The sequence below is a fragment of the Notamacropus eugenii genome, chromosome 5 (assembly GCF_028372415.1).
Source record: "Notamacropus eugenii isolate mMacEug1 chromosome 5, mMacEug1.pri_v2, whole genome shotgun sequence".
Taxonomy (NCBI): domain Eukaryota; kingdom Metazoa; phylum Chordata; class Mammalia; order Diprotodontia; family Macropodidae; genus Notamacropus; species Notamacropus eugenii.
In genome coordinates, this window is record NC_092876.1 from 447,476,332 (window position 1) to 447,500,048 (window position 23,717).

The following is a 23,717-nucleotide window of genomic DNA, read 5'->3' on the forward strand; positions in this document are numbered from 1 at the left end:
TTAAGGACTACATGCACAAGCCTTTTATTACAAACACAGTAACCCCTTTCAACAATTAGGTAATAGTTTTTTCTATAATTATCGATGATGCCCTTATGGCAAAATTAATCAGACTTCTCTACATTGTTACCATGAATCAAAAAACAACAAAAGAAAAAAAGAAAAGAAAAAAGAAAACAAAACGAAAAGAAAAACTCTCTACCTTACCAATAAGAGAGTACTTTTAAGTTACAAACAGAAAAAATAAATCAGCAGCCCCTTCCACAGACCACTGTTCAACTTTATTCTAAAACATGGAGACAAGAAATTACATACCCTTGTACTGGTATAGACTGAAAAAGGTTTTGGAATTGACAAGGGATGAGAAAGGCAGAGGAAAACTTTGGAGAGATAATTAGAAGTTGCATAGTAGGAACATACATTCATCACTGAGGAAAAAAAATAGTCACTGGTCACTAGTTCTACACAACATATTATGTTCCCTTTTTAACACATACTATATATACATATATATGTACATATATATATATACACATAATTTAAATTGATATTTTTCAATTAAAGATGCTTAAAAGTGAATGTTGCATATGTAAGTATGATACTATATTGAGATATTTTGAAAATTCAAATTCTATATACTTCACAATTGCAAAGGTTCTGTGATATCACTAATTTGGATAATCCAATAATGCAGGTCCTGAGAGGCAGCATGGAATAATTCATAGAGCACCAATTTAGAAGTAAGAAAAACCTAAGTTAACATCATAATCTGTATATATTGTAGCTGTATGATCTTAGGCAAGTTGGTCAAATTCTCAGTGTCATAAGAAACTAAAACTATAAGTTGCATAGCATTTGTACTGCTAGAAGTTGTTTCTTTACTGAGAGTTCTCCATACCAATAAAATCTCCAGTTCATACCAAAAAAATATGTAGATGACAATCCATTTGTGCCTGAATACCTGTGTATTTCTTTCATGTCTTCCTTTTCTTAAAAAATATTATTTGTTTTTAGTTTTCAACATTCATTTCCACAAGATTTTGGGTTCCAAATTTTCTCCCCACCTCTCCCCTCCTCCCTCTCCAAGACACCACTTATTACCCCCTCCCCCAATCTGTCCTCCCTTCTATCACACCCCTCCCTTCTCTTATCCCCATCTTCTATCTTTTCTTGTAGGGCAAGATAGATTTCTATACCCCCTTACCTGTATTTCTTATTTCCCAATTGCATGAAAAACAATTTTCAACATACGTTTCTAAAACTTTGAGTTCCAACTTCTCTCCCTTCCTCCCTCCCCACCCATCCCCACTTAGAAGGCAAGCAATTCAATATAGGCTATACATGTGTAGTTATGCCAAAGATTTCCATAACAGTCATGTTGTGAAAGACTAACAATATTTCCCTCTATCCTATCCTGCCCTCCATTTATTCTGTTCTCTGTTTTGATCTTGTCCCTCCCCAAACATATTTACTTCCAATTACTCCCTCCTCCCATTTGCCCTCCCTTCTATCATTCCCTCACACTGCACTTATCCCCTTCTCTGCTACTTTCCTATAGTGTAAGACAGATTTTCATACCAAATTAGTGTGCATGTTATTTCCTCTTTAAGCCAAATGTGATGAGAGTAAGTACAATTTTTCCTTCTCACCTCTCCCCTTTTCCCCTCTATTGAAAAAGCTTTTTCTTGCCTCTTTTATGAGAGATAATTTGCCCCATTGCATTTCTCCCTTTTCCCTCCCAATATATTTCTCTCTCACCCCTTAATTTTACTTTTTACTTTTTTTAGATATCATCTCTTCCTATTCAACTTACCCTATGCCCTGTGTCTGTCTGTCTGTATGTCTCTCTCCATATATATATATATATATAAAATATGTGTGTATGTATGTATGTATGTATGTATGTATGTATGTATATAATCTCTGCAACTACCCAAATACTGAGAAAAGTTTCAAGTGTTATAAATATTATCTTTCCATGTAGGAATGTAAACAGTTCTACTTTAGTAAGTTCATTATGATTTCTCTTTCCTGTTTACCTTTTCATGCTTCTCTTGATTCTCATGTTTGAAAATCAAGTTTTCTATTCAGCTCTGGTCTTTTCATCAAGAATGCTTGAAAGTCTTATTTCATTGAATGACCATTTTCCCCTGAAGTGTTATACTCAGTTTTGCTGGGTAGGTGTTTCTTGGTTTTAATCCTAGTTCTTTGACTTCTGGAACATCATATTCCAAGACCTACAATCCCTTAATGTAGAAGTTGCTGGATCTTGTGTTATCCTGATTGTATTTCCACAATACTCAAATGGTTTCTTTCTGGCTGCTTGCAATTTCTTCTTGACATGGGAAATTTGGAATTTGGGTAAAATATTACTAGGAGTTTTTCTTTTTGGATGTCTTTCAGGAGGTGATCAGTGGATTCTTTCAATATTTATTTTACCCTCTGCTTCTAGAATATCTGGGCAGTTTTCCTTGATAATTTCATGAAAGATGATGGCTAGACTCTGTTTTTCATCATAACTTTCTGGTAGTCCAATTGTTTTTAAATTGTCTCTCCTGGATCTATTTTCCCAGTCAGTTGTTTTTCCAATGAGATATTTCACATTGTCATCTATTTTTTTATTCTTTTGGTTTGGTTTTGTAATTGCTTGGTTTATCATAAAGTCATTAGTTTCCACCTACTCCATTCTAATTTTTAAAGAACTATTTCCTTCCATGAGCTTTTGAACCTCCTTTTCCATCTGGCTAATTCTGTTTTTTAAAGCATTCTTCTCCTTATTGGCTTTTGGGACCTCTTTTGCCATTTGGCTTAATCTATTTTTAAGGGTGCTATTTTCTTGCATCACTTTCATTTCTCTTCCCAGTTTTTCCTCCACCTCTCTAACTTGATTTTCAAAATCCTTTTTGAGCTCTTCCATGGCCTGAGCCCACTGAATATTTATTTTGGATGTTTGGGATCCAGAAGCCTTGATATTTATGTCTTTCCCTGATGGTAAGCATTGTTCTTCCTCACCCGAAACTATGGGAGGAGATATCTGTTCACCAAGAAAGTAACCTTCTATGGTCTTATTTTTTTTTTTACCCCTTTTCTGGGCATTTTCCCAGCCACATACTTGACTTCTGAGTGTCCTCTCCACACCCATCTGGCCTCCAGAGCCTGCCCAGCCAGCGCTTGGGGTCTGAGATTCAAATGCTGCTTGTCAGCCACAGGGCTTTCGGGGGGGGGGGGGGGGGGGGGAGGGGGGAGGGAGGGCAGGGCTGCTATTCAGTGTGAGATTAAGTTCAGGTGCTCAGGTGGGAACAGAGACACTACACAAGGCTCAGTTCCCTCAGGGGGTTTGTGTGGAGACCTTCAACAATGGATCCAAGATGCTGCCTGCTTTGGGAGCCCTTGTCTGCTGCTGCCTCCGCTGCTGTCTCTTGAGGGGGCCTGAGTCATGGGGACACCCTGCTCCCCTCTTGGCGAGCCAAAGAGACTCTCTCACTGACCTTTGCTTCTTGTGTGTGGAGGCACCTGCATGGCCACTGGAAATTCCATCCCTGAAGCCTGCTCCGATCTGCTCCTCTTGGTACTGCACAGCCAAGGCAGGGCTGGGCTCTGCTCTGAGTCTGGTGTGCGACAGATCTTTTGGGTCAGTTTTTCAGGCCTCTCTGGAACAGAAATCTCCACTCTGTTGTTCTGTGGCTTCTGCTGCTCCAGAATTTGTTAGGAGTTCTTCTTTACAGGTATTTTATGGGCTATGGGTTTGGAGCTAGCATATGTGTATCTGTCTAGTCCATCATTTTGGCTCCTCCCCAAGGGTGCTATTTTCTTCAGCATTTTTTTTTTGGGGTCTCCTTTAGCAAGCTGTTGATTCACTTTTTGTGATTTTCTTGTATCACTCATTTCTCTTCCCAATTTTTTCTCCACCTGTCTTACTTGATTTTCAAAATCCTTTTTGAGCTCTGCCATGGCATGAGACCACTGCATATTTATTTTTGAGTTTTTGGTTGCAGAAGCCTTGACTTTTATGTCTTCCTGTGATGGTATGCATTGTTCTTCCTCATCCAAAAGGATGGAAGAAAATACCTGTTTGCCAAGTAAGTAACCTTCTATAGTCTTATTTTTCCCCCTTTTTGGGCATTTTCCCAGCCAGTTACTTGACTTTTGATTCCTGTGTCAAGTGGAGAGTATACTTTAGGGACCTGTAATTTCTCAGTTCTTCCAAGGTGGCACAATCAACAGAAAAGAGTTTACTCCTCTCCTGGCCTCCACTCTGGTCTGGAAGCAAAAATAAGCTTTTCTGCCCAGGATCTGTGAGTAGAATTTTCTCTGCAGAGACTCCACCAGCTCCACCACACCAGCACTCCTCCTCACCCCAGGACCACCTCACAGGGCTGAGATCCAATATCAACCACTCCGTTTCTCCAGGGTCTTTAGGCAGAGTGCTCTGCTGTCCCAGTGGCTGTGGCCACCTTGAGGCCAGGGCTAGGCCCAGACCCTGCTCCCTTCTCACCTAGATGAAAGAGCTTTCTCACTAACCTTTGAAGCTGTCTTTGGCATTTGTGGGTTGAGCAATCTGGGAACCACAGCTGATGCTAGGGATTCCATTACCTGTAGCCTGATACAGTCCTGTCTAGATGATACTGTGTGGCCAAGGCTGGGTTGTGCTCCACTCTGAGTTCAATACGAAAGACCTTTCTTGTCAGCCTTGCAGCCTGTCTTGGGCTGGAAATCTCTTGTACTTTGTCGTTTTGTAACTTCTGCTTCTCTAGAATTTGTTTGGAGTAATTTTTACAGCTATTTTATGGTTTTTGGGGGGAGACTTAGAGTTGGTCAGTCCTACTCTGCCATCTTGTCTCTGCCCAAGTCTTCCTTTAAGCTGTTGATGGCCTCCCTCTCTTTCACCTGACATTGGAAATTTGTTAGTGTAATCTATTGAACTTTCATTATTACAGAGTACAGAATCATATTAACTTTTTCAACTGCCACATCATACACTGTCACATTGTTATGTGTATATGTACAACATATATGTTATGTGCATATAGGCATGTTACATATGCGTGCACACATATGTAATTGTCATGCCATGTGAGAACATGTCTGTGTGTATGTATATGTGTGTATGTATGTATATGTAGACAGAGAGTATGAGTTATAAATACATACATATATATATATACACACATACACACACACAAATTAATGGGTGAGCTCTGCAGATAGTCCATCAAATCACATTTTTCTCTGAAAAGTAGTCATTTTTTGTCCACTTAGTTTGTGTTTTGTGGGTAGTTAGACCAGTGTTTTATGAGTGATCATGGATCCCATTTAATAGTTCTACAACATGGGAATTTGCTACTGGAAAAGTCACTGGGGGTAAAAATTGAGGAGGAATAAAACTGATAATTAGTCTTTCAATTTTTGTTTTCATGTCCCTCTAGAGCAAAATCACTAAGCAAAATTCACTGATGAAAAAGGTTGAGAGGACAATGTGTCTGCTTTGTGACCAGTCAACTCTACATATCCTGGTTCTTCCTGCTCTTATTTTCAGATAAGAATATAAGACGTGCTGGACTGTTAGAATTCTGCATCAGCACCATGGTATTTGTTATTCCCAAGTGACCCTGAGAACAGTAGAAAATATATCATACATCTTTGTGCTGCTGTGTCTAATATTTAACAGTATGATGCATCAGTTGAAAAAGCTAATACAATCTTGGACACTATTAATAAAAATTGAGGAAGGTGAGAGACCTGCTGCACTTTGCCCTTGCTAGATCACATCTGGAGGGCTGAGTTCTGAGGCAGTCTGGTTAGACCTTTTCCCCCAAGGGCAGAGAATGGGTAGAGAGAAATAGCTACAAGACTGATGAATCCATGGAACACTAAAGGAAATTTACCATAAAGGAAATTTCCCCAACCCAGTATGCCTGTATATATAGCTTAGTCAGAACTCTTTTATTCAAAGATGTCAAACATCTGCTTACCCTCTATTCATGTATTTATAAAAGTCACTAACTTCTGTGGTTTATTCCTAAGAATAAATCAGAGTAAGTCCCAGTGTGCAGGAGCCAATCAGGTCAGTTGCTGGTCCTGGTAGAGCTGACTAGCTTCTGATGTTGTGACATATCCCAAATTGGGACAAACAGCACCCAGATGTCAGTGCCACAGACTGGTACATTTGCTTACAGAAGCTCTTGTTTTAATACGAATAAAGCAAAACTCAGCATGAGCTTTGCCTCTCTTCCTTAAATGTAAATCAATCATTCCACTTTCAGTTCTGAGTGCCAAATTATAGAAAGGAGATTGACAAGATGAGGTCCCCACAGGGTTGGTTACCATAAAGGTGAAAGATCTTGAATGTACTCATTCCTTATGATACACCTTGGTGGTGCAGGGGACAGAGAAATGAACATGGCTGGAGTTAGGAAAACCAGAGTTCAAATTTGGCTTCCAATACTTAATAGCAGTCTGAGCCTGGCCAAGGTACGTGACCACAGTCTGCCTCAGTTTCTGTATCTATAAAAAGCTGATGATAATAATAACACCTACCTGCCAGAGTTATTATGAGCATCAAATGATATAGTACTCTACTGTTGCTTTACAAACTTAATGATAGATTTGTAGAAGTTTCTTATAGCTACTCAGTAGAATGTAAGCTATTTGAGGGTAGGCTCTCTTAACACATTTTACTCATTAATCCCCTGGTACAGAGAGGAGCACTTAACGTATATTTGTTGAATTGAATTAGGAGACCAAAAGATAAACCTTATTTAAATATTTCATTGATAGATGTATTTAAAGGCAATTATTTTAATTCTTCTTGAATCCAGTGAGCAAAACTCACTGGATAACTGGCTGGAATTTATAGATAACACTCAATAAAACTTTACTTTTGAAGTGTTTTTTTTTTCTTAAAACTTCCTAATAATTAGAGTTCTTCCAAAATAGATCAGCTTGCCCTGGTAGATAGTGAATTTAACATTGCTATAGATAAATCCTAGCAGAGTTTGAATGGTTACTTATTTGGAGTAATAGAACTTAGAGCTATGAAGACCTTAGAGATCATCCAGTTTAAACCCCTTATGTTATAAATGAAATAACTGATACCCAGAGAGATCTAGAAAAGTTCAGTGATATGCCCAAGGTCACACTGAAAATAAGCTGTAGACAGATTTCAAACCCAGGTCATCTGCCTCCAAATTCAATGATCTTTCCATTACTATATACTATCTCATATTTAGGAGAATATTCATGCTTCACATAGGGTTGGAATTAAATCCATCTTGAGTCTTTCTGCATCTAAATATAGGATTAGGTAATAAACAATGATTCCTTCATTGTCCTTAGAGAAGCTGGTACATAAAATGCTCTGTAGCATCTGTATTTAAAGATATTTGTATGGTGTGTGTGTGTGTGTGTGTGTGTGTGTGTGTGTATGTGTGTGTGTGTGGAGACACATTAAAGAAAATCAAGACTGAATATGATGTTTAAGTGGGCAGCTTTCCATAATTTTCTAGTGCAAACATTTTTCTCATTTAATCTCCATACCATTTTCCCTAGCAGTTCTTGTTGTCCTTTTTCAGCTCTTTCAAAGGAAATATGCCCATTTCCTAATATGATTGGGCTTAGGTCTAGTTCTCTCTCTTTTTTCTTTTTTGTTCACAGAAGCTAAAGCTATTTTTAGGCAACTCTACACTTTTTTTTTCCTCTAGGTTCTACCATATCAGCTCTTATAGGAGTTTAAAATGCTTGAAAGGGAAGAGCAAAAAAAAAAAAAAAAGAATTGTTTTGATGTTTTTAGGGCATTTTCAGTGAAAATCTTAGTAATGATGACCTTTTGTACCACGTATTACCAACATATATGGGTTCTTTACTAGCAGCTTGATTTTGAAAGAGGTCTGACAAAAACATTACCCAGAATGAACTACATCCAAATGAATACTAATTGATTTATCACTTTCATTTCAGGTCATGGGGATATTTCTAAACCCCCAAATAAGCAGATGAACAGAACGGTTAAAAAAACAAAACATAGGGTCATAGAACATTAGAGCTGAAAGGAATCATATAGGTCATCTAGTACCATCCCTTTGTTTTAAAAATGAGTAAATTGAAGCCCAGAGGAAAACAGAATAGCCTCAGGTCACACAGTTAATTTATGACAGATCTAGGATTAAACCCTGAGATTTTTTACTTGAACTTCTGGGATCCTTTCCATATACTGTATAGACAGCTCATTTTCTAAACCTACTCATCTTATCAATGTCATGAATCTAAAACTAGTGAGAATTCTTGACCAAAATTCACTACCAGTGATACTGATCCTTTACATTTCTATTAAAAATTTCCACAAAAGTTCCGTTCTGATGCCTCATTGTAGTATGAAGGTGAGTGAGCCTGGATTTTTTTTTCAATTAAGAGAAATATTGGGATGGGAATAAGCATTTATTAAGTACCTACTCTGTGCTAGGCACAATGAAAAGCACTTTACAAACATTGTTTTCTTTGAACATAGGCTCTGACAGATTCTATCATGTTTGTATATCTGAGGATGGTCCTAGCTAAGTAAAAATGGTTTTGTTCCTAATGGACTCCTCTCTAAGTGATGAAATCTCTGACCATGACAACACGTGAAACAGAGGAAAATATAATATTATCCAAAGTTCTATGCATTCATTTTGCTCCTAAAGTGATGTTTTCAGAGTACTGAGACAAAGGGTAGGGAGGATGCTATGAATCACTATTTCCAGTCCATCTAGAAAACGAAACCTATTGGTACTCTAAATATGAAATCCTTATCCAGTGACCAACAAGTTGGCATGCATCAATAGGAACTCAATCTGATTAATACTGACAGCTTTACTATATACAAAACCAAAAGTTATATGGAAGTTTTGGCTGAATTGAAAGAGAGGTCTTGGGTTCTCTAAAGAATTTAAAGATAGGAGTTTATACAGTTGGATTTATTGTACACTCCAGATTAACAAGAAACAAGGCATGGAATCCTTTTTCATTTTACATTGTAATGTGCCATACAAATCAAACTACTAAAAATTATTTCATAGAGTTAGAAAAAATAATAAAATTCATCTGCAAGAACAAAAAGTCAAGAATATCAAGGGAATTAATGAAAAAATTCAAAGGAAGTTGGCTTTGCAAGATCATATAACAAACAATATTATAAAGTAGTAATCATCAAAACTATTTGGTGCTAAGAAACAGAGTGGTGGATGAGTGGAATAGATTAGGTATACATGCTGAAGTCAATGGCCATAGTGACCTTGTGTTTGATAAACCCCAAAACTCCAGCCTTCGAGATAAGAATTCACTATTTGTCAGAAGCTGTTGGGAAAATACACTAGCTATAGATCCACATCTCACACCATATATCAAGTCAAGGTCAAATGATTAAGACATAAAAGGTGGCACCATAAGTAAATGAGAAGAGCACAGAATAGTATAAATGTCAGATATCTGGGGAGGGGAAGAATTCATGATCAAACAAGAGATAAAGAGCATTACAGAATGTAAAAGAGATAATTTTGATTCTATTAAATTAAAAAGATTTTGTACAAATAAAACTAATGTGGTCAAAATTAGAAGGGAAGCAGAAAACTGGAAATGATCTTTACACGATATGTCTCTGATAAAGGCCTCATTTCTCAAGTACACAGAAAACTGAGTTAAATTTTAAGAAAAAAACATTCTCCAACTGATAAGTGGTCAAAGGATAAGAACAGGCAATTTTCAGATGAAGAAATCAAAGCTATCTATAGTCATATTGTACAAGTGCTCTAAATCACTTTTGATTAGAGAAATGTAAATTAAAATAACTCTGAGGTACCTCCTCACACCTATCAGATTGACTAATATGATAAAAAGGAAAATAATAAATGTTCAAGAAGATGTGGGAAAATAGGAATACTAATGCACTGTTGGTGGAGTTGTGAACTGATCCAACCATTCTGGAGAGCAATTTAAAACTATGCCCAAAGGGCAACCAAACTATGCATACCCTTTGATCCAACAATACCACCACTAAGTCTGTATCCCAGAGAAATCATAAAAAGGAGTAAAAGACCTACACATACAAAAATATTCATAGCAGCCATTCTCATGGTGCAACACATTGGAAATTGAGGGGATGTCTATCAATTGGGGAATTGCTGAACAAAGTATGGTATATGAATGTAATGGAATAGTATTGTGAAAAAAGAAATTATGAACAGGCATATTTCAGAAAAACTTTGAAGGACTTATAAAAGCTGATGCAAAGGGAAAAAGGAGAATCAGGAAAATATTGTATACAGTATGAGCAACATTTTATGATGATCAGCTGTGCAGTGCTTCACAGCAACACAATGAGCCAAGTACAAAAGACTCAAGATGGAAAATGCCACATTCACATAATGAACTGATGGGCTTTGAATGCAGATCAAATCATATATTTTTCACTTAATTTATTCTTTTTCATGGTTTTAATTCCTTTGGGTCTGTTTCTTATTTCACAACTATGACTAATACGAAAATATGTTTTACGTGATAGAGCACACACCACCCATTTCAAACTGCCTACCATTTTCAGAAGAGGGAAGGGGAGGGAGAAAAATTTGGAACTCAAAATCTTGTAAAAATGAATGTTAGAAATTGTCTTGACATGTAATTGGGAAGAAAAGTAAAATACTATTAAAAAAGAAAGAAAATATAGGCCATAGGCATTTAAGCTATACTGAAATCAAACATCTATTTATCATGAATACTTCTTGTTCAGTTTTTTCAGTTGTGTCCAACTCTTTGTGACCCCATTTGGGGTTTTCCTGACAAAGATACTGGAGTGATTTGTCATTTCCTTTTCCAGCTCCTTTGACTGATGAGGAAACTGAGGCAAAGGGGGTTAACTGACTTGCCCAGGGTCACATAGCTAGCAAGTGTATGAGACTAGATTCGAACTCAGGAAGATTTGATTTTTTTTACTTTTTTACTGTACCACCTAGCTGCCCTAAATCATAGAATTAAGGAGTGCTATTTAGGTGGGAATGGAACACTTGAATACTTAAATAATTATACTGATTTGAGAGTTCCCCTCCAATGATGCATGTTGTAACCCCTCCATCTTTGCCCATTTTATGACTTTTGTCCGTGAAGTATCATGAGTTCTTCGTAGGGAGGTATGCCCCAAACTTCTTGTTTCCTCCTAGCATTGTGAAGGTTCCAGTAAAAACACCTCGGATGCTCTTTTATGTGAACAACTCTTCTACTCTTTCATCAAAAGGTCATTCAAATGTTGATTCAGATATTTACTATCTATGACTATTGGCCAGTCACGTAACTTTTCAGCCTCAGTTTTCTCAACTATAACAGAGATAATAACACCTACTTCTCAAGGTTTTTATGAAGGTGAAATGACATAAGTGTGAAGTATTCTGCAAACCTTTAGGTGCTACATAAAAGCCAACTCTTTTATTGTTTTTCATTGTTGTTGTTTCCTCCTTGGTTATATGTTGCAGCCTACACCTATCTTTAATGCATCACTCTCCATTTCTTTGGAGATTGCTTAATTTCTACTGCCATTCATAATCAGTTGGAATTGAAAAATTGTTTCCAGGTGAAGCTTACCATTACAAGAGATCTTCACTTTCTCAAAGGAAATATGTTCCTCCTTTTCAAATTTGTGCTCAATTCGTTAACCATCTGTATGTCTGTCCTATATATTTTAGCAGTGGACAAATTGACCATCTAACTTGGTGATTTCATAATTTGTCCTATTTATATTCTGCATTTGTTCTTTTCTTTTTTGTGTGGATGGCCATATATGATATGAATTGAATCATATATTTTCTCCAATATTCCAGAGCTTAACACAACCTGGCAATGTCTTCCCCAAAAAAGAGCATCTAGAGAATTTCACTAGCCATAGAGAGATCCTTTTCAGCTTGGATTTGGCATAGTATCTCCTCTATCACAGTGATAAAAACTTTTGCAAACTGTACCTCTCCCTGTTTTATGCCTCTTTTCCTATCAAAGGGCAGATGAACACAATTGCTTCTTGCAATGTCTTTCAAGGAATCTTGTATGAATCCTGTTAGAAAAGAGCTTTTAAATCAGCATTTTGCTCTACACAATCAAATACTGTTACACAATCGGCAAACAATAAGCCTAACAAGATCTCAAATTCTTTCCACGTTGTGATCAATCACAGAATGGTTGAGATGTAGTGCATTGTTTAATATCACCTGTGAATGACTAATTGTTTCCTAATTACCCTCATTAACCACGTCTTCAAATCACACATAGATGACATGCACAAATATTTTGTAAAGCTATGTGAGTAGGCATTTAAAATGGCATTTCCTAATGTGCTTTTTATGGGGAGGGTGTTTTTTAAATTATCTGAGTTTTTTCCCATGACTTTAATATTTTCATATAGTTTATATATCAATAACTTAAAACTCTCACAATCTTATTCCCTGACAGTATAGATCTCCCCCATATACACTTATTCCAATCCAGTTGTTTTTCTTGTCTTTTTTATCATTAATTACATTTTTATCCTTCCTTTGCAAACATCTGGAGCTCTGATGTTAGAGTATAAATGTGGTGGTTGTACTGGAGGACCAAGTAACATCAACAAAATGAAGTCACTTATATTTTACCAGACAGGAAATGACTGACAGGAAATCACATGGCAGACATTTCTAAATAAACTATGGTCTGTCAGGTTATAAATTTGCTAAATATAAAAATCAATCCCTAATTGGAAAAGAAGATATGGGGTACAATAACAACCCTAATTTGACCTAGTTGAATGAGATATTGGAACAGAAAAAAAATGCAGGGGAATAAACGAACAGGCATTGACATAGGTTTTCATATTTCTAAAAGAAAATTTATATAATTTAATACAATCACTACAATGATGAAACTGAAGAAGCTCAGAAGCCACTTTAGACATCAAGTATAAGCTCTTTTTGCCAGAAAATTATCAGGGAAATAATAGTCTCACTCTGCTCTGCCCTGGTCAACCTGCAGCAGAATATATATATATATAGTTTGAAAGATCTTACATTAATGCCATATGATTCTTTCATATAAAGAAAATGACAGAGTTTAACATAGAGATTCATGTGTCATTTGAAGTATTTTCACATGGGAGGGAAATTAAATTTGTTTCACTAGGTCTCATATGGCAGAAGTGGACATTTCAAGAGAGATAAAATTTAAACTTATTATAAGGACTCTCCCTCCCTTCCTTCACAATATCTCAGCCCTATCCTTGCCCACATAGTTCTAGTTATTAGAAATTCCATTAGGATAGGTTGTTGAATCCTTTTCTCTTGTTCCAAGTCGTCTCCTACCCAAGTTTTGCCATGTTTAATCTTCACGTCAACATTCTCTTTTTCTTTTGTCCCTTGAAAAGACTCCAACTCCTGATTCCTCCTTTCCCACAGGGAGTCCACTCTACTTTGATCCTTGAGTCAACTGTATCCTTCCCAACAGTTTGTAGGCTAGGGCTCCTCTAGTAACTCAATATTGTGGTAGGCATAGCAACGCAAACCAATTCAGTGAGTCAAAATAATTCACCAACAATTATCTTTCTGGTGAGAAGGTAGAACGATGGATTTTGTCTTCTATGCTTTCACTTTCCCCAAAGGACCCCTGGGTCTTTCTATCTGCTTTACATCTTAGCTGCTCTCAAGGTGTTGCTGCTCTCAATTTGAATGTGAGAACCCTTGAGATTTGGGACTATATTGCTTTTCTATTTGTATCTTCAGCACCTAGCACAAAAGAAAAACTTTATAAATGTTTTAAATTTGAAAATAAGCATATTTTTCTTACGTACTTTCCCCTTCCATTGAAGAAAAGAAAAAAAAAGAGGAAAAAATACCTTATAACAAATATACATAGCCTAATAAACAAATTCCCACATTGACTATGTAGAAAAACATATGCCTAATTCTGTTTCTTGAGTCCATCACTTCTGTCAGGAGGTGAGTAGCATGTTTAATCATATTTTCTCTGGAATTGTGGTTGATCATTACATTAGTAAATGCTTTTAAATTAATTTTCACTTAATAAATTTGGAACAGGCTGTTTTGGGAAAATAACGTTTTCCTGTTCTAGGACTTTCAGTATTTTTAAGTCACTTTTTGTGAATATGTTGTTGAGAGGATTTGTTTTATAGGTGTGTACTTGTCTAGATGATTTCTGAAGTCCAACCTAGCTTTGAAGTTTTGTGAATTAGCAGTCAAGGGCAATATTGGTTTAGAATATAAACAGTCACAAAATTTAAAGTAAGAAATTGATGTAAGATTATGAGCAATTTCACCTAATAAAGCAATAAGAAGCAAAGAAGGGTCATATGTTTCCATGAATTTGAGCATAAGATGTAATGACAATTGATTATATTATCAGATACTTTAAGGATAAAACAGGAAGGAGAGCAAACACAAAAAAGTGAGGGAAAAGCTGCTGAGATTACCACAATAAATTGATTTTCCTTTCAATTGTAATGAAAATACATCATTTTTCCTCTAACACCACAGCTCCTCATTTTCTTCACGATAAAGTAGAGATGGTACAAAAAGAAACAAAGATTTAGACACTGAAGAAGATAATTGACTAAGAACTGTGTAGGATAAAAACCACAGAATATGGACTGAGAAGATCTGGGTTCAAACCCATAGCTTGCCACTTACTAGCATTTATGACCATTAAGAAATAGTAAAACTTTTCTTGGCCTTAATTTCCTGATCTTTAAAATGAGAAATTTGAGTTAAATTATATGTCACAAAGACCTGTCCATTTTATCTTTACAATATCCATCAGATATGACCCCTTCTCTCCTCTGATGCTGCCACCACTACAGCTTAGACCCTCATCATCTCACTCCTGGACTACCACAACAGCCCATTGGTGAGTTTGTCTGCTTTAAATGTCTTCCCTCCCCCTTCCCACTGATTTTCCTAAAGAGCCAGTCCAATCACATCACCGCCATATGAAACAGGAAGGAAGAGAGCTAACACACAAAAAAAGGGAAAAACCTTGGCATGATTAATGTAACAAATTAATTTTTCCATTAATATCAGTGGAAATACCACATTTTTACTCTAGAATCACAGGATCTAATGTCCTACATGAACAAGTAGAAATAGTGCACTTAGCTTAATGCCTGACATATACATAGTGGGAATTAGTAAATGTGCATTGATTGAATGACTGAAAATCTCAAATTTTAATGTCAATGTTATTCTAGGGATGCTATTGCTCTGTGGCATCTTGTGGAAAAGAGTATTGTGAAAGGTGTATAAGGGGTAAGACTTAGGGAAATCATATTATGAGTGAAGTACACAAGGAATGACATATAAAGAATTGTCTCAGGGATGTATGCAAAAAAGAGACTTAGTTATGTAGTATAGGTGAGCCACAGAGCATTCACTACAGCGATATCTACATAATACCAAAAGATCAAGGAGAAAGCCCCAGCACACTGGGTGGACACTCTGTAGGCTCCAAGAGAGGAGAGGGACAAGATTCCCACCAAATGAAACAAACATTTTAGGTTCTGATTTGAACCAAAATGTCGAAGAGTACCCACAATTTTGAAATCATAGATCTCTTGAATCCTTATTTGCTTCAGAATTCATTTCAAGAGCCATATCTCATTGAAAGCCATTCCTGTTCCCCCAGTTTTTAGTATTCTTTTCCCTCTCCCTCGCTCCTGCCTCCCTCCCTAATTCTCGTTGATTTCTATGTTAATGCTTGTTTGTAATAAGGTAAAGGGAAGTCTTTATAGGAGAGTGAGTGAATGGACAGTGATAGAGATTTTTTTTAGGTTATTTCCCTCATTGGCCTCAAATTATAATCCAATCTGCTCTCTTCTATTCTAAGGGGGATACCAGAAGAAAAAAAAATATATATCTATATACACATATAACATATATATATATATATGCATGTGTATGTATGTGTTACATATAATATATATGTGTGTATTGTGTGTTTATGTGTATAGATATACACATAATATATTTTTGTGTGTGCCTATATATATGCATATATATATGTATCTGCCACCCTAAATATTGTTTTAGTGACATGATTTTTTAAATTGAAAGGCCAAAGGAATCTCTTATTTCCCTGTTTGCTATCCCTTAAAGGAAGGAGCCCCAAGTTTATATCCACTTGACACCACATGCCAATTACACAAAAATCTAGCACAAATAATTAATAGTGAGCAAATCCATTGATCTAAGCAAATGGCAAATTCCTTTGAATATATCAGAGAATACCCTTGGTCAATGAGCTTTTTCACAGGTAGTGAGATATATAAGTTCAACCAAAAGAGAGGCCTTGATCTCATCCAAAGGAAAATTGCTTGAAGCTTTTAGGAAATCTAGCTGGATATATTGAGAATCTATATTCAGCCCATGTATTTGCCTTTCAAAGCTGATCTCTCTCTTCATAGGTATCTAGCTGGTCCCTGAGAAAGTTAGGAACTAGATAACTGTTATCTACTATAGTGGGAAAAGAGAATGTTTCTTATGTCAAAAGCTCTTGAACACTTCATTCTCTTCCCTGTCATGTTCCAAGGCTACAGAATAGGGCTGGCCTTCCCCAATTTCCCAGCTTGGTTGGGAATTAGGATGCATATGTTACAGAAGTTTAGGAGCTCATATACAATCTTTAATTTTTTCTTTGTATACTAAAATGTTTGTGCTTGTTGAGAACTAAATTTATTTATTAATCAAATTTTAAAAATTAATGACTAGAAAACTGACCATCAGATGGGACATTTCTCAGCCATGGTAACTCATGAAGATGGCCAATTAAGACATGGAGACTTTTCAATCTGTACCAGTGGAAGGAGTACATACATCAATGAATGAATCAACAAACATTTTGGAAGGACTTATATGTGCCAGGAACTGTGTGAGTTACCAGAGATACAAAGACAAAATTACAATAGTCCCCATTGTCAAAGATCTTACATTCTTCTGAGGAAACTATGAAAACAGGGTCTCAGAACTAAAAAATCTTATTTGAGCTCAGACTAACTATCTTTATGCTGCAGTCTAAATGAGTTTTTCAGAATTTGTGCCAATTTTCCTTTGAAAAATGCTGTTATATCAGATGTCATAATTATGTAACAGAAAAAGGGATACCATTTTTCCTATTACTTGCAAAGTTACTGCTGAATGAAGGCATAATTAAAACAACAAACCTACTTTAATATAAATAGCTATATTCCCATACTGAATTCCTATGCATAGAAATACTGTGGTTATTTTTTTCAATTAGGAATCTGTCTCTCAGGCAACAATTTTTATCTTTAATCTGAGGATACTAATTTCACTCTCATTTTTTCCCCTTTTTCCTGAGATTACATTTAAAAGGAATGGCTGAATTGAAACTCCACTTGTGGCTTTCTGAAATAAATCTCTTCTTATGGCAATGATCTTTCTCAATGCTCCCATTAGCTCCTTGGTATTTAAGAGATCCCTTCCTTCCGTGGCAAGTTATCTGAGAGATTGTCTTATTTGGCTCTTGTATCAGCAAGCACCCTGACATACCCTGGAATGCCTATCACAGGTTCTTTGATGTGTTTTTCTAAAGAAAAGGCAACTTTGGAGGGGTTAACAATCACTTTGGTCAAGCACATGTGTCATTCACCAATATAGAAAAATACAAGAAAAGAAATAAAGACCAGTAGACAGGCTTCCAATTTTCAGACCATTGCATACATACATAGTTACCAGAGTAGGAAGCACCAACGTCTGGGTTTTCAAAGCTTGAGGGCTGTTTAGTGGCTTTCCAGAGTCTCACCTAGCACGCAAGCCTTCTTCCAAAACTAAACCAGAAAGGAAAACCTCCTTTCAGAGTATATATACTCTTCTCAGAATGAGAGGGCATGACCCCTCATGACCCAGTAACTCATTAGCAATCAGCAAAAGGTGTAGACTTTCATAAGAATTAGCCTCCCCTAATCAAGCCTTCCTCAATAGCCCCACCTGTGGCCTATCAATAGGTGGGGAAGATTTTTAACTCCCATTATCGCTCTCACATCTGAACTTGAGTGATCAGTATTTTGAGCTATGTGTCCTTGAATAGGCTGATGATTCTGGAAATTAATTACTTTACAAACAGAAGAGTATAGATACAGTTGCTTTGAGTAGGCATTTTTCTAAGAGTTTTTTGGGTGGTTTGTGTGTTTTTCTTTTTGTTGATGTTTTTGGCTTATTTACTGTTCTCAAAGATTGTGGTGACTGACAACTGCTCCTTTGAAATAGCATTACTGGTGAACTTGGCAGTCTTATTTAATGTAAACTGATTGAATTAAAGAATCACACTGAGCTCATGGAGTCTAAAAGAATGGGAGATATCTTTGAGGGCAGAGGCACTGTATTAATTTGTTGCTAACTGGAAGTGAGAATCAATCTTCACAAAAATGGAAGCATGGGAGAAATGATATGCATCCAGGAAATAGCCATCTGTCAGGTCTTATATTAAAGAACTCCACTTTTAATCTTACATTACAATCCTGCTGTCCAAACCCAATAATGTAATAGAGGTAAACTAATGTAGTCAATTTCTGGTAGGACCAATAAATAATCACATTTTGTGGTTGGGGAGATATTAATCATGGAAGTATGAAGATACTCCTAAGAGGCAGTCTGGTGTAATGTACTAGAATGCTGGTCTTAAAGTCAGGAAGACTTGAATTCAATCTTGCCGAAGACACTCATGAGCTAGGTGACCCTAGGGAAATTCTTTAACCTCACTACATCTTAGTTTCCTCTATAAAATGAGTATAAACGTAGTGCTTCCTTCACAGGGCTGTTGTGAGAATGAAATGAGATAAGGAAAATAAAGTGCCTTATAAATGTGAAGGTGTTTTATAATTGTGAGCTACTGTTACTTCTGTTGTAGCTACACTTCCAGGATCCAGCAGGACCTGGAAGTAACACGGATGTCCCACCACCATCAAAGGGATTTCCAAAGTTTGGAAAGTGAGTTTGTTCACTTGATAGTAATTCAAAGGTGTGTGTGTGTGTGTGTGTGTGTGCACTCATGTGTGTGGCAGTGGAGTAAACAATCTTTGAGGATTAAGCCAAGTCTTAGCAGTTCATGGGCAAGTTACTGTGCTTTTTGGTGAAACATTTCATATTTTGTGTGAAGGGATTTAAAATTGGAAGTGATTTTAGAACCCATGTAGAGAGGAAGGGAATATGTTACTATTCTCATTTGATAGATGAGTAAGGTGAGGACAGGAGACGTTAAGTGACTTACCAAAGGTCTTGGGACTAGTAAGGAACAAAGCCAGAACACGAACCCAGGCCTCTGGCTTTGCACTATACCGTGAGCACTTGGAATTATTCATATAAAGACAGTTTAAGTACTGTTCCACAGACTGGACCATAGACCGTTTTCAAGGCAGAATTTTTACCAATCATTTTTAATGTCTCAGCATTGACATAGTATTATGTATCTAGAGCTGGAAGGGAGCTTAGAACCCTCTAGTTCAGCCTCTATCCCATTTTAAAGATGAGAAAATACAAATCTATGGGCATTAAATGATTCACTTAGGGTCACACAGGCAACAAATTGAACAGAGGTCCGTTGACTCTAGCACTAACGCTCTTTCCCCTGGATAATATATGTAGTTCACACCAACCATACAATAATTTATCAAAAAAAGTTTATAAATACTCTCTAATGTTCATGTGAGATAACTAGTACAAAGATCAACGTCTGGTTTTGCAGATGAAAAACCTGAGGATCAGAGAGCCTAATTAACTTTCCTAAAATTACACAACCAGTATGTTTTTGGACGTGGAACATGAATCTGGCTATAGGTTCTAAGAGACAGCATATTAAATAGGATGATCAACATGGCGTAATGACAATACTTACTTAATAAGGGTATGTGTAGGAGTATCTAATTAATGCACGTTAAGTGCTACGTAAATGTAAGCTGATTATCTTGTTATTAACAATAATAACCATCTTAATCTTCTCATCTTCTTTGAGGTAGTTTAAATAGAAATAACCCTGGCAGAAGCTCCTATCCTGCTATTATTACTTTATATTTAATGTTTTAAGTAATCACAAATGTTGATTTAAAGTGTTTTTCTATGATCCTGTCTCCTTTGTCTCCCCAGAACTTTTTCTCTGCCCTTAGTTGTAAAAGATATTTCCTCCCATTTCTCTATTTTGTTTTTCTTCCTTAGTAATCTAACCTCCCTTCTCTCAGAATGAGGCCAGATACATCTTCCCTTCAGGATTTTAGGGGTACCCTAAGGGGTTGGAAATATCCTCATAATTCTATTGGTTTGAAGCTCCATTATATGTCATTCCCACTGTCAACCGCCCATGATTAGTGTTCCATTTCCATTTAACAAATTAACATCAATTAGCTTTTACAAAGGGCACATCTTTCACAGACATACAGCAAGAACAGAAGTACAAACGTTTTCTATCAATACCTGGAGTGAACACTCTCCTTTATTCCACCTGGGTCCCTGAGGAGAGGAGGCTCAAACTTCAAACAGTTTCTACATAGCGTTATTCCTCTTAAATTCATGTTTAACCTAGTCTGTTTATGGGAAATTATAAATTCCTTCCCTTTCTTATGCATTTTTCCCAAGATTTTAAAATTTCTTTCCTTTTTTTTCTCTTAAAACCAAGAAAAGAAAATAAAACCACACTCACTTTCTCTGTCTTCTTTGATGCTGTCTCTGACCCTAGAAGACATTAGAATTTTGAAGATATTTGACTTTTCCCCTCCTATTACAGTAATAGATCTTTATCATTCAGCTCCTTCCTATTATGCAACTGCATTTATCTTCTAAAGTTTCTCTTGATTCCTGTGCTTGCATTTCAAAATGTGTACTCATCAGTAATGTTTAAAAATTCTGGCATTTTTTTATTGTTGTTTGTTTTGTATTAAAAGTCAGTCCCCACTTTGGAATAATGCCCAGTTTGTACAGTTGGTTATTCATGAATGTACGACTTTGTCTTTTACCTTTTGGAGTATTGTTTTCTAAAAATTTCCCTCATTTATAATGATTGCTGCTAAATCTCATATTGTCTTGATCATAGTTCTTTCATACTTTATTTTTTTTTCATTTTAATTGCTTAAATATTTTCTTTGACTTTTAAAATATTTATTTTGGATATCAAATTCTTAGTTTTCATTTTAGAGTTTCTTTGAGGCTGTCACAAGCAGATTTTCCCCCTATTTTCATTCTGTTATCTGACTCTGTAGTTATAGACTCCCTTCTTCCAGAATAAGGCCAACAAAATCTTCCCCTTCGGAATTTTAGGGGTGCCATGAGGGTGCCATGAGATATATTATGATTTCTTGAAATTTGGTGTAAGTTTTTTTTTGTTTGGTCATGATTTTCAACAAATCTTCTTAATCTGTTTTCTGGGTGTTTATTTTTGATAGAAGAGTATTTTTTTTATTATCAGTCTTTTGACATTGTTCTAATATTTCTTATTGTCTTCTGCATTCATTCAGTTCCATTCATTCTATTATATTTTCAACTATCTTCATAGGTTTCCCTATCTCCTCTAAGATGTTTATTCTCCTTTTACTCCAAATATCATTTCCTCCCTAATTTTGCTTTTGTGACTTGATTTATTTTTTCTAGCCACTCTTCTAGGATTTATGATCAAGATTTCTTTTTTTCTTTCTATGGTTTTGCTTGTGGTTCTTGTGGAATTACTCTCTTATTTTGGATTTATCTCTTCAGTTTATTTTAATACTTCATTCCACCCCCCCCCCCCCCATTATGTTTAATGGGTTTTTTGTTTGGTTTTCATTTGCTCATATTTTCATCCTTAGTTCATAGATTGTCTTTTGGCTTGAGTCAATCCCTTCCAGAAATCTTAAATAAAAGGGTTGGTAATTTTAATCCTGTACCTTCTGTAGTCTGGGTGTTATCCCTGCTTAATACCCATGGCTGGTATTAGGCCCTGCCCTGTGCTCAGGTATAGAAACTTATACTAACTCCCCTCTGTTGCCTTTTTCCTGACTAATGACTTCCATGTTCATCTGAGCTTGACTCTGCTTTCCTTGGTGAAGCACCTTTTCTAACTTTTGCAGTCTTTTTATGCAATTCTGCTTTGAACAAAAGCACTTCTATTTCTTTTTTGGAATATTTTATCATTAATCTCTCTTGAAAACTTTTCAGGTATTGTATTGTTAATGTATTTTTGCTTAATTTGAAAATCCTTCCCACCCATTAATACATCCATGTGACTTGCTTAAATAATATGGAAGCCTAAGTCATATGTGGTGGGAAGAACTTGTTGAAAGGGTGAAACAGGAAGGGTAGAGCAGAGCTGAGAGGAAGTTAGTGAGAGCCATTAGAGTGGAAGAGAGAAGACAAAGGTAGGTAGACAACTAGAGTTGTGAGGTTTTGCTTGTGAGAAGGCCCCAGCAAGTGGGGGGAAGGTTTGGGAATGGCATTGTCCCCTGCAGTGATAATGTATATTGACTTCTTGGTTACTATGATTTGGCTTTCTGGTGTTGGGATTTGGTTTTCCAGTGTCTAACTAAATTCTTTTTTTCTTCCTTCTATATGGAGATTCTGGTATACTTTGCATTTCAGAACTATGCCAGCATATTCATAGTCCCTGTTGGTGCTGTGAATTTTGCCTTCGTGATAAAGATATTTCTTAGGGTTTACATTGGAGAATTGGATTTCTCTGTAACCTTTCACATGTCTACCTTAACCAGATGCCTGGTAGAATATCTTAAGTAGAACAAGTGATGTTCTATGTGGTCATCAACTTTATTCTTAGAATATTTGGTTTATTTTATATAGTGAATAAACAATGAGTATGGAAATGAACCAATGATTCAATGATATTAAGTAAAGGCAATATACATTTTATTGCACTTTTGAATACCTTGTTTTATAGTCACTGAATCAATAATCGTCTGTTCTATGTTGCTGTGGGACTTTGAGCCTGGGGTCATGTTGAATAAATGTACTATAAAGTCATTGTGCATAGCTAGTAATATCTGTTTCTATTTTTGTTATGATAGAATACTGACTCATAATGAGAGCATTCCTATGTTCATTTCATTTCATATAACCCCAAGGTGTGCCCTTATTGGTGATCAGTATCATCTGCAGAAAAGTGGGATATTGATTTTTTTTGGTTGTTCAAGTTTGTCTTTTCTTCTTGGGATATTAGAGCATGAAGCAGGCACTGCTCCCTGCAGTCCACTTATTATCATATGTCTCTGATCTGGGTTATCCTATGTTACCACATTTTTTCAACTTTTGGAATAACTGAATTATGCTTTCCAGGGTGTTCATTCAGAACACAATGTGTCATAATTTCAGGATTCTTGCTGGATCTTCTTTACTCTCCTAGTGGTCTCAAGACATGCAAAATTCCTATTATACATCACTCTGACTGGCATTCCCTTACTTAGGCATTGTTCATTCTCTGCTCCCTATAGCATGGATGGTGAGTTTGGCTTCAAGGACATTATTGTTATTATCACCCTGCAGTGCTGCTCCTTGGAGCTGAAAGGTAACTTAGAGCTAATCTAGTTAAAGTCCTTCAGTTACAGATGAAGAAATTGACACTCATAAATATTATGTGGCATCCAAGTTCACAGCTAATTAGTGGGAGAGTCAATAACCCACATACCTTGATTCACAGCTAATGAAATCTAAATAAATAGTTTTGAGTGCCTACTTTTGTGG

The 23,717-nt window shown here is 36.3% G+C and overlaps 1 long non-coding RNA gene across 1 annotated transcript in view; it reads right to left on the reverse strand.

Moving 5' to 3' along the window:
• LOC140503125 (uncharacterized) overlaps positions 1-17,886 on the reverse strand; it is a 64,588-nt gene extending 46,702 nt beyond the window's left edge. The window contains exon 1 of the long non-coding RNA XR_011966710.1: positions 17,734-17,886. This is a non-coding gene — a long non-coding RNA (uncharacterized lncRNA). The remainder of the gene's footprint in view (positions 1-17,733) is intronic.
• Positions 17,887-23,717: the final 5,831 nt, after the last annotated feature.